At 32.0% G+C, this 14769-nt stretch overlaps 1 long non-coding RNA gene across 2 annotated transcripts in view; it reads left to right on the top strand.

Moving 5' to 3' along the window:
- Window positions 1-6073, top strand: part of LOC143045499 (uncharacterized) — a 31049-nt gene extending 24976 nt beyond the window's left edge. For both annotated transcript variants that reach the window (XR_012968960.1, XR_012968962.1), the window contains exons 9-13: window positions 205-269; window positions 907-2595; window positions 2837-2906; window positions 3231-3290; window positions 4401-6073. This is a non-coding gene — a long non-coding RNA (uncharacterized LOC143045499). The remainder of the gene's footprint in view (window positions 1-204; window positions 270-906; window positions 2596-2836; window positions 2907-3230; window positions 3291-4400) is intronic.
- The last annotated feature ends 8696 nt before the right edge of the window (window positions 6074-14769 follow it).

Genomic DNA, 14769 nt, shown 5'->3' with positions numbered 1-14769 from the left:
TTTTTGGGCCTGATTAAAAAAGATTAAAATCTTGTGGCCAACTTTAGCTTTTTTGAACCTACCCCTTATAGGATTGAATTGGGTTGTTGGTTTGATGTCTATTATTATATATTTTACCCATTTTATATACCTGTAACGTAGATAGAGTATTCCAGAAGTGATCCTTTAAAATAATTTTGATTGACTAAGCATTTTATGTTTCAGGTTAGCACTACAGCTTGTCCCTAAGGATTGAAGCTGGGAAAGGGCCATTGGAGCTGAATTTTATGGTAAGAACTAAAAAATAGATTTAACTATTCATCCAAGAGTATGTAAATGCACCATGGATTTTATTATGTACACATGTAGATCTAACATTTTTAAAATGTTTTCCAAATTAAAAGTTTTAATTATACCAGTAATCATAAGGGTATATAAGAATAAAGAGAGATTATAAGATTGCCAACTACACAACTATCAATAAGAGAAGCAACTTACAGTCACCGTAAGACATTCAGCAATGAGCAAAATCGTTATGAATTTTTAATAATACAACTGGTTGAATATCACAATAGGTACTCATATTCATCATTCTAATCCCTGATGCATAACTTTGAAGGTAGATTTTTCTGAAATCGGGATTATTAATCTTGCATATTTATCCATTTGTTAAAAAATCAAGAATAGATGCATGCAATAATTTCTGAAGTTACAGTACCAGTTTTAAAGTAAACGTTAAGAGGCCCTGAATATGACAAAATGTGAAACAATTTCAAACAAGAAAACCAACGCAATGATTCATAAAAAAGAATTAACGAAAATTAAGACACACATTGATTACTTTTTCGTCCTTATTTGCTAATAATTCTATCAGATGATGTTTAAATTTTTATATAGGTTTGATCATTTGTTTTATTTCTTTTACAGGAAACTCTGGCTGCCGCATACATTGATTATGTGATAGTAAAGAATGTTATTCAGAAATTTTTTGTATATGTTTCAAAAAATGTAATTTTTTACACATAAAAAAAAAATGTGTAAAGATTCTCCATTTTCAACTAGATTGGAGGCTTGTATTTAAAATTTCAAAATTACTCTTACTTTTCTTATCATGCTTATGGAGACTGTTTCATAATTTAGATCTTATTTGTTATTCCCCATCCCCTGTAACTGTATTTCATTTTTACTTTGAAAATGAAATGAAATGAAACACCAATTTAACTTGTAAACTTAATAATGGTCTGTCCAGTCCAAAGGCTTCCAGTCATTTCAGAATGGAGAATCTAAAAACAAAAAAAAACAAAAAACAAAAATGTATTGTGTTTTTGGAGTTTCCTGAATTGTTACATATTTTTACAACTTTTTGTTATTTTTTTGCAGTGCTTTTAGCTAAACAAATTTCAATTATTTCACAATAAGCAGAGTAAAGGAACATATTGGTGAAAACAGATTGATTGATTGAATTTTGGTGTATAATCCACTTTCAGCCCAATTTGTAATATCTTGATGGCCATTTTTTATGGGTTGAAAAAGATAAAAGTAACAGTAGATACCCACCAACTTTCCCCCCAGGGAACTGTCAATTCCAGTCAATTAAGCTTTGAGTCAAACACACCTAACACAGGTTGGGTTTGAATTCTCAACCTCATTTTGACATGCTAGAGTATAAGTATATATAAGTACCGGGCCACCTCCACTTGTATTTTTGTCCATCTGATGAGTTGAGCCTTTTTCAAAATCAACTGATTTTTATAGTTTGTTCTTATGTTGTACTGTTATACCACTGTCCCAGGTTAGGGGGAGGGTTGGGATCCCGCTAACATGTTTAACCCCGCCACATTATTTATGTATGTGCCTGTCCTAAGTCAGGAGCCTGTAATTCAGTGGTTGTCGTTTGTGTCATTTTGGTCTTTTTTGGATAGTTGTCTCATTGGCAATCATACCACATCTTCTTTTTTATAGAGATACAATAATACTTCTTAGACCACTCTGCCTCCAAGGCCCTAGGTAAAAGTTAAAGTACTAAATTAGTTTTTGAAATGTGTTGTAGTTTTTACATACCGTATTATTTTTTCATTTTAATTGGACTATATTTTGTATTGTTGTTGAATATAGGAAGGATGTGGAGTCTCGACAGGGTCATATTTTCAAGGCAAGGGGAGGTAATTCCCTTGTTATACTCCTCATACTTTAAATTTCCTAAGTGTTTATAGGGAATATAACTTTTTTTATTTAAATATTCACTTTTGTACACATTTTATTTAAATATCAGATGTATACTAGCTAAAATGACTATTATTTAGAGCTCTGTAAATAAAAAAAAATATGTAAGCAGAGCTCTATATATAGATAATAGATTTGGAGGGTTTGAGAAATAGTGGGTAACGTAACCATTGATTTGATGAGGGGAAATTTAAAAAATAAAAACGATTTTGTTAAAACTGTAAAGTGCATCTGATATTTTTTTTTTATACATGTATAATGATATTTCTGAAAGCAAATGGACAATAAAATAACGAGGACATGGACCTCCTTGGCAGTTATGATAGCAGCTCTAAGGAAGATGGTCAATTATATCTTCAACCAAGTCTGAGGCTTTACCAGGAAAAATCTGTGGTGAGTTGAAATGTTCCACAAAATTTATAATAATATTATTATAGACTTTTAAAACTTTTTATTTATTAAGGTTTTTTGTGTAATATTGAAGATATCTGCATCATTTCATAACATTTTTTTATAACTTGTATTTAAGTCAATATTTTGAAGATATTATATAACAAATTTATAAGAAATGATACAAGGCATAATTATGCTTCTCTTCTTTATTTTATCTTTTAAACATTTTTTTTTATTTCAGATTGTTGAAATTACAATGTTTTCCTTGTGTTGGGAGTAAGACATGGATATCTGATATTGTTAACATGTTGGTAGGTATTAAAGCTTTTATTTTTAATACTTTCAATAGTATTTGACATCAATAAAAAAATTTAAGGTTTGAAATACTATACCATATGATGAAATACAAGTTTATTTTTTGCTAACTTAATAAAATTGAAAATGTAAATCAGGACTGTATTGGACAGATAAAAAAAAACAACTTACAAAGGTCAAAAAACAGAACCATTAGTTTGATTTTGAATACCAATTATATTCTTGCAGAATTTTGTTTGTTATCTGAGAACTTTTAAACAATTATGATGTACATATTTTTTGAAAGTTGAGTATAACTGACCATGAACTTTGTTTTACAGGTTAGCATCACAAGTTTCCTTGGGGTTACTTGCTTGGAGATTTATTAGAGCTGTTTTAAGGTAAGAATTTATTAATCAACAATTTAAATTTATTTATTATACATGTATCTAATTTTAAATGCCCCTAGATATCTATATAGCTATCCTAAATATATGTCAATGTAAAATGTTGTACCTTTACTTTAGAAGTGTATCTATATTTACTGATTTGTCTCCCTTGCCCTGAACAAGATTAGGCCCAAGACTACAATTAATTCCTCTATCAGTTCTTTATAACATTTTGTCGCATTAAAAAAAATTTGGCTATTCTTTTTGTCTAATTTTTGGTGTGTGCAATGTACAGTTCAAGTTCAAAAATATATGCAATTTTCAGAAAAAATTGCATGTTTACATCATACAAATTTGGCCAATACACATCCATACCCCTATAGGCAAGTCAAGAGATGTTCCAAAAAGTGTAAATACTACCTTTTTGCACCTGGCCGAATCACTCTTTCCTTATCAAAATCAGTTTAAATAAAACATCCAAAAGTTTATTTCAGCTCTCTTCTTTCATTTCCACCCCAGAAAAACTAAGAAATGTATGAGAAAGGGAAAGAAAAAAAAATAAAGAAAAAATACACTACAATTAATTAAAGGGAACTTTAACGAAAAGTGGGGTCATTAATTGTGGTCTTGGCCCTTGGGCCAGATGTGAAGGGGAGATAATCTGATATCAAGTAAAACCTAGCTATCATAAAAAAGATGATCATGTATGATAACTGCTTTACATTCAGTCATTCATATTTTCATTACAAATTTCAAAAGAATTTATTTCTACTTTTTTATCATGGAAAAATTTTTGTCTGGATCTCAGTAAGGGTCAATAAAACAACAAATAACAAAATATTCATTAAATTTTACTTTTAAGTAAACTTACCAGCAGCTTCTGCATTTACTGTGTTAAATATTTCCAATAATTGCTCAGGTATTTGATGTCAAGTCTCATAATTGTAAAGTTTGGAAAATTTATTTTTGTGTATTGACAGATTTCAGTAAAATGAAGTAGCAAAAATAAGAAAGAGTTTTCACATTCATTGATATATGTGTTTTTTTTTAAATTGAATTTTATTATATACCCTTAAGATTATTTTGATAAAATAATTGAAACTTAACTTTATTTCTTTTCAGTTGAAAGTGTAACAGTTGCTGCCTTGTATGGTAAAATCCTCAATAATCCTGCAAACAATCCAATGAACTGTTACTTTCTCTATTGGAACAATCTGTAGACAGTAGTCTTGTAAGCAGAATGATTTTTTAACAAATTGTATTTATATTGCTGTATTGAATTACAAATTATAGATTTTTTTTTATTTATATTAATTGCATTCAATTATTGTTTTGTGATTGATAAAAAAATAAACTGAAATTATTGTGTTTTGAGGGGTCCCAAAGGTATGCCATATGGTTTCTCAAAGTACCCACAAGACGTACATAGGTTTACATATATTTTTAAGTTATGTACATTTAAGCCTTACAAGTGCTTTGTGAAATGAATTTTGTTGGTTACAATCCAAAGTAGTAGGATTTTGATGGCAGAACACTATGAAAAGACTAACTTTGTAGAGAAACTAGTCCCCTGTTAAATATTTAAACTACTAAGTTTTTGACCCCAAATAAAAATGTTTGGGTTTTGAGTTGGGTTTTACTTCTGACTGTCTAAGAGGGGACCAGGCCAGCCCAAATGATTCCCTTTATAATCAGCAATTTTTTTCCCACAAAAGTTTGTACCCGAATTTCCATTAAACTCGCCCGATTCGGACTAAGACCGGGGATAAATTCGTTATCTACGTTCATATCTGTAGATATGGATATTTTAACACCCTTCAGTACCCTGTACAACCTTCGGCTACCCCTCATGGTGTACTGGGGTACTTCAGGGTGTTAAAATATCCATATCTACTGATATGAACGCAGATAACTTATAATATAGTTTAAAACAGCTTGAGGTTAAAATTGTGAATGAATGAAATGTAATCTGTTCACTGGAGGATCCAGAAATTTTCATACATGGAAATAAAAGGGGGGTGCTCACAGATTGTTAGAAGGCCTACTCCAGTGGTACTTCAGTGATTTCCTAAATAATCAACCAAATTTTCTCCACCTCTGCTATTTCATTGGTAATCTAATCATTTTTGCACCAATCAAGATATTTAGTTTGTTTTAATTACCCAGTAAATAAGTTGAGTAATTCTCAAAAAATAATTTGTACATGCATGTTTTAATATTTTTATATTATAGCTTTTACCACAGTTTTACTTTGTATAAGAAAAGTATTGTTTTTGGATGTCATTTTTATGTTGAGACAAACTGAGGATTCTTTGTTTTTATGGAATTCTATTATTTATTTAAAGTTAAGTAAGGACTAGAAAGCCTTAAGTTTATATATTAAACAAAGAATAGTCACTAAATGATTACAAAATTTATTACATTTATCAAAAAATTTACATGATTTTATTTTAATTCATAAACTTTTATACGTAATTATATAGACTAAGAAATTACATTAGGATTATTTCCCCCTATAATAAAAACAACCAGGAAAATAGATAGTATCCTCAGTACTGTCATTTATTTTGCATTATTGTACTATTTTGCTACTGATACCAAACCCATGATGCAGATACTTTTCCTCCTTTTTATTTAAAGATAATTTACAACCGTGATCAAAAGCATATCACAAGTAACTGTTTGTTTGATACTTGCACACATCTTAAAAGAAGCAGATTGTGTTTGGTTTCATTTGGTTATTTTGTATCATGTAGGATCATAATAATTGGTAATTAAAATTTTTTGGAAAATCATCTTATCTTATATTGTATCTGGATGACAAGTAAAGGGGGAAGAGGTTTCTGTGATCGAGGGGATGACACATTGACATCTATCATCATCATTGGCTTGGCAGTGTATCATCAGCAGAACTTAGGGATACTTAACCGGGTTGTCTTTTTTAAAACTTTATTGTCCAAACTTGAAAGGTGCTGGATAGCTCCATATTTGTATGAAGATGCCAAATGGTCTTTTTATTTGACTAGTTACCCCATTTTTATGTATAATATGGACAACTATATTTGGTACAAATGTATATGGATTCATTGCTAGGTATACATATAAAAAAGAAGTGGTGCGATTCCTAATGAGACAACTCTTCACAAGAGACCAAATGACACAGACATTTACAACTAAGGAGTCTTTTATACAATAACATCAGTGTGTTCGCCTCAAGTTGGAACTTGTACATGTTAAAACCTTAACGACTCAAAAATTGGCATTTGCTGATGCTCTTCTTGTGGATTGCACAAAGCAGGGTTAATATTCATGTACCTATCCTGAATATGCATTTAATTGCCACAGGACTTTTAACAGCTGTCCATCATTACCATCATGATAGATCGCCTAGCCTTACAAAGTCATGGTTCAGTGATTAATGTTCAGTTTTGGGATTAGGTATTTGTTTCTCTGAAACTAAGTAATTCATTATGTTTATTCAATGAATAGAATAATTGTAAGGTTCACACGTCTATCTAACAAGGTTCATCTGACCTTTACCTTATTTTCATGGATATTTTAGTCCATAGTTGTTTTTTTGTTGAGCCTGCGACTTTTGTCACAGAAAGCTCGACATAGGGATAGTGATCTGGTGGCGGCAGTGGTGTTAGCTAACTTCTTAAAAGCTTTATATTTTAGAAGGTTGAAGACCTGGATGCTTCATACTTTTGTATATATAGATGCCTCATGTTACGAAGTTTCCGTCAGTCACATGTCCAATGTCCTTGACCTCATTTTCATGGTTCAGTGACTACTTGAAAAAAAAGTTAAGATTTTTTGTAATGTTAAATTCTCTCTTATTAGTAATAGGATAACTATATTTTGTATGTGCGTACCTTGCAAGGTCCTCATGCCCGTTGACAGTTTTCACTTGACCTCGACCTCATTTCATGGATCACTGAACAAGGTTAAGGATTGGTGGTCAAGTCCATATCTTAGATATTATAAGCAATAGGTCTTGTATATTCGATATATGGAAGGACTATAAGGTGTACATGTCCAACTGGCAGGTGTCATCTGAACTTGACCTCATTTTCATGGTTCAGTGGTTATAGTTAAGTTTTTGGTTTTGGTCTGTTTTACTTATATTGTATGCAATAGGTCTACTATATTTGTTGTATGGAATAATTGTAAGGTGTACATGTCTAGCGTGTAGGTGTCATCTGACCTTGACCTCAGTTTCATGGTTCAGTGGTCAAAGTTAAGTTTTTGTGTTTTGGTCTTTTTTTCTAACACTATATGCAATAGGTCAACTATATTTGGTCAGTCACATAGGTTTTATTTGACCTTGACCTAATTTTCACGGTTCATTGCTCAGTGTTTAGTTTTTTTGTGTTTTGGTGTGTTTTTCTTAAACTATAAGCAATAGGTCAACTATATTTGTTGTATGGAAGAATTGTTAGTTGTACATGTCTGCCTGGCATGGTTCATTTGACCTTGATCTCATTTTCATGGTTCATTGGTCAATGTTTAATTTTCTTGGTTAATGTTAAGTTTATATGACAGTTGTAATAAAGCTTTATATTTAGGACTATCAACATACTATTAATGATTGGTAAAGAAGGCGAGACATTTCAGTGTGTGCACTCTCTTAGAAGTAAAAAAAAGTTATTAAAGATATTCAAAAATAGGTTAACTGTATTTGGTATACAGAATGATTGAAGTTAACGTGTTTGTCTGATGTGGTACATCTGACTTTGACCTTATTTTCATGTTTTTAGCTCACCTAGCCCGAAGTGCCAAGTGAGCTTTTCTCATCATCTGTCGTCGTCCGGCGTCGTTAACTTTTACAAAAATCTTCTCCTCTGAAACTACTGGGCCAAATTTAACCAAACTTGGCCATAATCATCATTGGGGTATTTAGTTTAAAAAATGTGTCCGGTGACCCGGCCAACCAACCAAGATGGCCGCCATGGCTAAAAATAGAACATAGGGGTAAAATGCAGTTTTTGGCTTATAACTCAAAAACCAAAGCATTTAGAGCAAATCTGACAGGGGTAATATTGTTCATCAGGTCAAGATCTATCTGCCCTGAAATTTTCAGATGAATCGGACATTCCGTTGTTGGGTTGCTGCCCCTGAAATTGTAATTTTAAGGAAATTTTGCTGTTTTTGGTTATTATCTTGAATATTATTATAGATAGAGATACACTTTAAACAGCAATAATGTTCAGCAAAATAAGATGTACAAATAAGTCAACATGACCAAAATGGTCAGTTGACCACTTTAGGAGTTATTGCCCTTTATAGTCAATTTTTAACCATTTTTCGTAAATCTTAGTAATCTTTTAGAAAAATCTTCTCCTCTGAAACTACTGGGCCAAATTTAACCAAACTTAGCCATAATCATCAATGGGGTATCTAGTTAAAAAAATGTGTCAAGTAACTCGACCAACAAACCAAGATGGCCGCCATGGCTAAAAATAGAACATGGGGTAAAATGCAGTTTTTGGCTTATAACTCAAAAACCAAAGCATTAAGAGCAAATCTGACAGGAAGTAAAATTGTTGATCAGGTCACGATCTATCTGCCCTGGAATTTTCAGATGAATCGGATAATCGGTTGTTAGGTTGCTGCCCCTGAATTGGTAATTTTGAGGAAATTTTGCTGTTTTTTTGTTATTATCTTGAATATTATTATAGATAGAGATAAACTGTAAACAGAAATAATGTACAGCAAAGTAAGAACTAAAAATAAGTCAGTGTGACCAAAATAATCAATTGACCCCCTAAGGAGTTATTGCCCTTCATAGTCAATTTTTAACAATTTTCTTAAAATTTGAAGATTTTCAATAACATTTTCCACAGAAAGTACTGTTATAGATAGAGATAATTGTAAGCAGCAACAATGTTTAGTAAAGTAAGATCTACGAACACATCACCATCACCAAAACACAATTTTGTCATGAATCCATTTGTGTGCATTGTTTAATATTCACATAGAGTAAGACCAAGGTGAGCGACACAGGCTCTTTAGAGCCTCTAGTTTGGTCTGCATTGACTTTTCATGACACGGTTCCAATTAACTAATGTGAGTATCAGATTATTGTAAGGTGGTTTATCTAAAATTTCTGTTATTTTCATAGGTCATTGCAATTGATAATGTTGCCTGTTTTAAACCTTATTTCTTTTTAAAGACTTTCAACTATTAGACAGATGCCAAGTGACCAAGAAGAGCTCGCTTGGCCCTTATGGCCTTGTGAGATAAAAAGTACAGCTCAGAGAGTACTCACAGTTTAAGTGACAAAACAATTAATAAAAAAATTATGTATCTAAGACTAAAATATCAATCGGTACACATTCAACATCCAAAGAATTAAATATAAAGACACCATTACCAGTCATAGAAAAATATGACCTTGTTGCACAGCCAAAATATAGGTATCTACAGATTGTAGTACCCTGAAAGAACATATGTGTTATATTTTATATGGTTTTAATTTACTAATAAAAAAATCAATACTTATACCAACAAAATCATTATCCAAAGATTTAACTCCTGTGTTGAATAGGTAAACCTTTTAGATTTTTTTATTCAAATTGTATTTAAATTTCCAGGCTTGATTAACAACATCAATGTAAAATTTAGGATGTTCTATTTTATTTGAAATAAGTTTTCTACAGGACCAGTAAAACTTGCACACCAAATATTTGTATTTATGAGTTAACTGCAATTTCAGTCATGTTGACATATTTGAAGATCTTATTCTGATCGTTTTCCTTTTTAGAAGAATTTTCTTCAGAAAGAGCTGTTTTTATGATTTCCGGACTGTGCGTCCGTTAGTTCGTTCATCCGCCAGTCTGTCCCACTTTAGGTTTAAGTTTTTGGTCAAGGTAGTGTTTGACGAAGTTTAATAAGTTCAATCAACTTGAAACTTATTACCACGATAGTGCAAGTGGGGCATCCGTTTTGCTATTTCTTTGGTTTTTGTTCACTTATAATTTTGATATTGATGGCAAAAAATAAACAAGTAAAACTATGAGCTACTGCTCACTCAGTTTGATGATACCTCTGCTGTGACTGCATTATATCAATAGTATAAAAAGATGTTATTGTTTGGTAAACAGGAAGTTGTTGATTGATGAATCTGAAAACGCATCACAGGGTATAGCCGACTCATAAAACCTTGAATCCTAATTTCAGAAATCATTGTAATGTAGTTCCTGAGAAAGATGGGACAAAAAATATCCATGGAACCAAGGGTGGACAGATGGGCCTGACCTTTTTAAAATACTTCCTATGGTCTAATCATTTATAGCTTGTTAAGTCTTTGGAGTGATTTAGAGATGAATACTATTTTCCATTTTAGACTACATGTTGACCTATACCTTTTTTTCATTTTAAACTTTTATTTGCTGCCTTATTCATGTCAAACCTTTTGCCTTACTCATACTTTCTGATTAATTTTTAACCCTGTAACATTCTGTATGTGCCTGTCTGAAGTCAAAAGTGTAATTCAGTGGTTGTTGTATGTTGTTGTGTAGTATATTTGTTTTTCATTCATTATTTTGTACATATTAAGATTAGGCGGCAAGTTTTCTTGTTTAAATAGTTTTACATTTGTCATTTCTAGAGTTTTAGAGACCACATAGATCGGACAAATTTATGACAGATGGAATCAATTGTAGCTACTTATACGTAGATTAAAAACAGAGGATCGATGGTAGACTAAAAATACAGGAACAGGACTAAGGTGTGCTATATATAAATGAAGCAAGGCTAAAACCAGAAGGTATACAGGTAAATTACAGAGACAGGATTAGTTGGTGGGAAGCGGTCAACACGGTATACAAGATAAGTTGGAGGACAATGGTCAAGACGGTGTGTAGGGACAATACAACTATGTAACGTAGATGTATATATATATGAAAGTAACCTGGATGACAACACAAAGAGCGAGGTGTAAATCAGAGTACAAGAACAAGTCAAAGGGGAACTTCTAAGATTGATGTTACAAAAGTACACAGGGATCTGTAAAAGATGGGACATACATGAGGGATTCAGCAACTTAACCTATTTCTATACCCATGTTCTTACGGGAAACATGTTTTGAAGTCCATATGATGCCTAAAAAAGCATCCCATTAACTAATTATTCATTTTCGAACACACTGGCAAAGGCTAGAGGTTCTTGACTTGGACCAGGCGCTGTTAAATATGTTTTGTTAGATTCCAATCCCACTCTAAATACATGTATCTCTAGCGAATTCCGATTTTGTTTTTGTTTCAAACAATTATTAAAGCAGAATATAGAAATTCTATTTGGCTATAAGCAGTTAGTTGTAAGAATTTGGGTCAAATCGATGAACAGGAATTTATACCAGCGAATGTCCATTTAAGTTCCAGAGGGTTTGTTTGTGTATTCGAGTTTTTTGCTTCTTTCCAAAAGTCAATAATTAATGAAAGATTGTACAAATAGGTTTATTAACTAATAGGTTTATTAACTGAATACACGTTCTCTGTATTTATTATTACACAGAAGTTAAAAATGCGATTAAGAAATAAAAATGCTAATAACATATCAAATATGTGTGAAACTACAAGAATACATATAAAACATTTCATAAACAGGATGTTCAAAGACAATAAACGGAAGACATAGTTTACAGCAAGAAATTTACATTTCTTACAAGTTAACATCTTGACATGTACTTACCAACTTTAATTTGTATACATTTATAGGACTCTATTATCAATTTGATAAGATTTGGGCTTCTAAAAGTACAGGCAATTACTTTGTTAATCACATTGAAGTTCGAAGTAAAGATATTGCAGTTCAGCATTATATTTACTACATGTTTTCTTCTTGTATATGCTAGAATACAAACAGGCAGACACGAATCAATCCAAAAAAAGAAAATGTGGACGATCTCGAGATGCAAATGACATTAAAGCGATACATTAAGTATAAAAAAACTCATTAACTGGAAATCAACAAAGTTTCTTAGACAATATATAAGTGTCTGCTCAACTTGTCAAACACTGAGTCCCTAATTAACTTTAAAAGAGTCCATTTCAATTTCTAATGACAACAGAAATAAACTACAACTAAAGACTGCCACTGATGAAATTGTTGACCTGGGGACCTGGTCAGTTAATGGCTTGTGCTAACCACTCCACTTCCCGATGTTAACACAATGTTGAAATTGACTAAAAGCACTTGAGAAAACGGACTGACACCTGAAACTCGTAATGTGGACAATTTCAAATGAACCAAGAATTGTTAACTGATCCTCAGACACGAAAACCATATTGTCAGCTGATCATTATACACCCGTACAAGGACGTATATTAGACGTATGTTAGTTATACGTCCTTGACCCGTAGTACCAACTGATTCTTCTAAACCATCCAGTGTCAGCTTATCCTTGTAAACCACCACCTATTGTGAAATGATCCTTATTAGCCAGGGCCGTATATACATTTTGTGTCGAGCGGCAGATATTTTACGATATCTATACGAAGAAATCCCAAATATCTGTGTATCGTTCTATTACAGTTATCCCCCTTTCTAAAGAAAGTTGTAACCCCTGTCAGTCCATCTTTCCTCGTTATGATTTGATGTCGTCTCTATGAACATTCAAACAATAAATAATTTCTATTAATTGAGCCAGATAGCTGTTTGTTCTAAACAAAATGACAACAAAGCAACCAAAATTAAGCTTTTTGTCCCGTATAATGTCTATTTATTAAATAATGAGTATGGTCTTCTTTCGTATAATTAAGTTTGCAATTTGGGATTATTTTATTTTGCCCATGGTCACGAGGAAACATACCGTCGTCGATTATACCAGACAAGTGCAATTAAAATACCGAATTCCAAGGCAAATTCAAAAATAGCACGTCCACAAAAACTAACATTATCAAACTCTATTAACCAAGTGAAAAACAACTGCCATATTCCTTACTTGGTACATGCATTCAAGTCCGACAAAAATGTTGGTTCAAACATGGTTTTATAGTTAGCTAATCCTTCTATTTGTATGACAGCTATTTCTATATAGTTCCATTATAAATGATAAAATTGGGTAAGCAACACAAAAAAGGCAGAACATGTTTAATGTGACAATGTGAGAAATCCAGCAGTCAAAACTGTGTAAACAATTAAACATATACATCACAAATATACAACACAACTAATTAAAAAATCAAGCAAACATACAAATTAATAAGTGCGTTTATTATGGCGATTCAACAATGTTCAACCGAGTTATGTACTGATGCAATATAAAATTTCTTGCAGTTAAACCGAAAATCAATCGTTTAATCATTTGTTTACAACATGAATCAAATTGTTTTCTCTGTAATCTCATACATATATTTTATAAATGTTTATCTCAACATATGCTGTATGCTATATTTACATATTAAGAACGCATTTTAAGTCCTGTGTAGTAGAATACAGTAGAGTATTTTGAATGTCGTCAAATGTCGAGAAATACTCGCTGAGTAAAAATAGTCACCATAAAATTGGAGAAAAAAATCAAACAGTTTCATTTGGAGTTATTACCCTTGAAGTATTGACCCTATGAATTTTGAACCTAGCTAGATGACATTTACTACGAAGGTCTGGGCTGCGTTCAGTATCGTAGCATCTACGTAGTGCTACGTAGATTTTGACTATTGAACGTGTAGCTATAGACTAGTTGTTACATAGATATTGAACTCAAACCTGGATGGGGGTCTCTCAGTTCTTTATTATTTTATTTTATATATTTTTTTCCGAGTCTAGGCCCATGAATTGTGTTATATATCTGTGATGTAAGTTTACAAAGTTTTGACTGCTGGATTTTAAAAAAAACATTGTCACGTTATCCACAGGCACTTGTCTACAAAAAAATCCTATATACAATATAATATGTGTTGGAGCATCTTTTCTAGCCAAGGGTTACGATTAATTTGCCAGGAGGGAACAAGGGAAATGGATCGCAACCCTTGGTTAGCGAAATTGGAGTTGGAGGGATTGCCTTTGAAATCATTATTTTTTGCAGTTTTGGGCTGTTATCGTGAAATTGTTTCTGGTGTTACAGCTTTAAGTTTAGAAATCAGGCTTGCTTATACACATTTGTGTGATGAATAGGTTCAGATTATGCGTGAACCCACTAACTCATTGACAGCTTTTTCACCGAAGCAATTTAATAAAAAAAAAAATGCCTTTGTTGCTAGGATATACATTATGATTCATTCACTTGTTAGCAGAATGAAATAAGGATAATACAAAAGTCACAGAAACACGAGTTATATTTCAGACGCTACAAGACCTGTATGCTTCATTTCTTGTATGCAGATAACTCATGTTACAAAGTTTCCGTTTGACATATATCCATCCTTGACCTCATTCTCATGGTTCAGTGCTCATGATTGCTGTAATATATTTTTGTGGATAATTTTTGAAATGTGAAATACTCACTCGCAATGAGTAATATGACAACAAGCAAGGCCTACATGCCCGT

Source organism: Mytilus galloprovincialis, chromosome 1 (assembly GCF_965363235.1).
Source record: "Mytilus galloprovincialis chromosome 1, xbMytGall1.hap1.1, whole genome shotgun sequence".
NCBI classification, from domain to species: domain Eukaryota; kingdom Metazoa; phylum Mollusca; class Bivalvia; order Mytilida; family Mytilidae; genus Mytilus; species Mytilus galloprovincialis.
The sequence above is the reverse complement of the archived record's forward strand: the minus strand, read 5'-3'. Positions and strand labels throughout refer to the sequence as shown.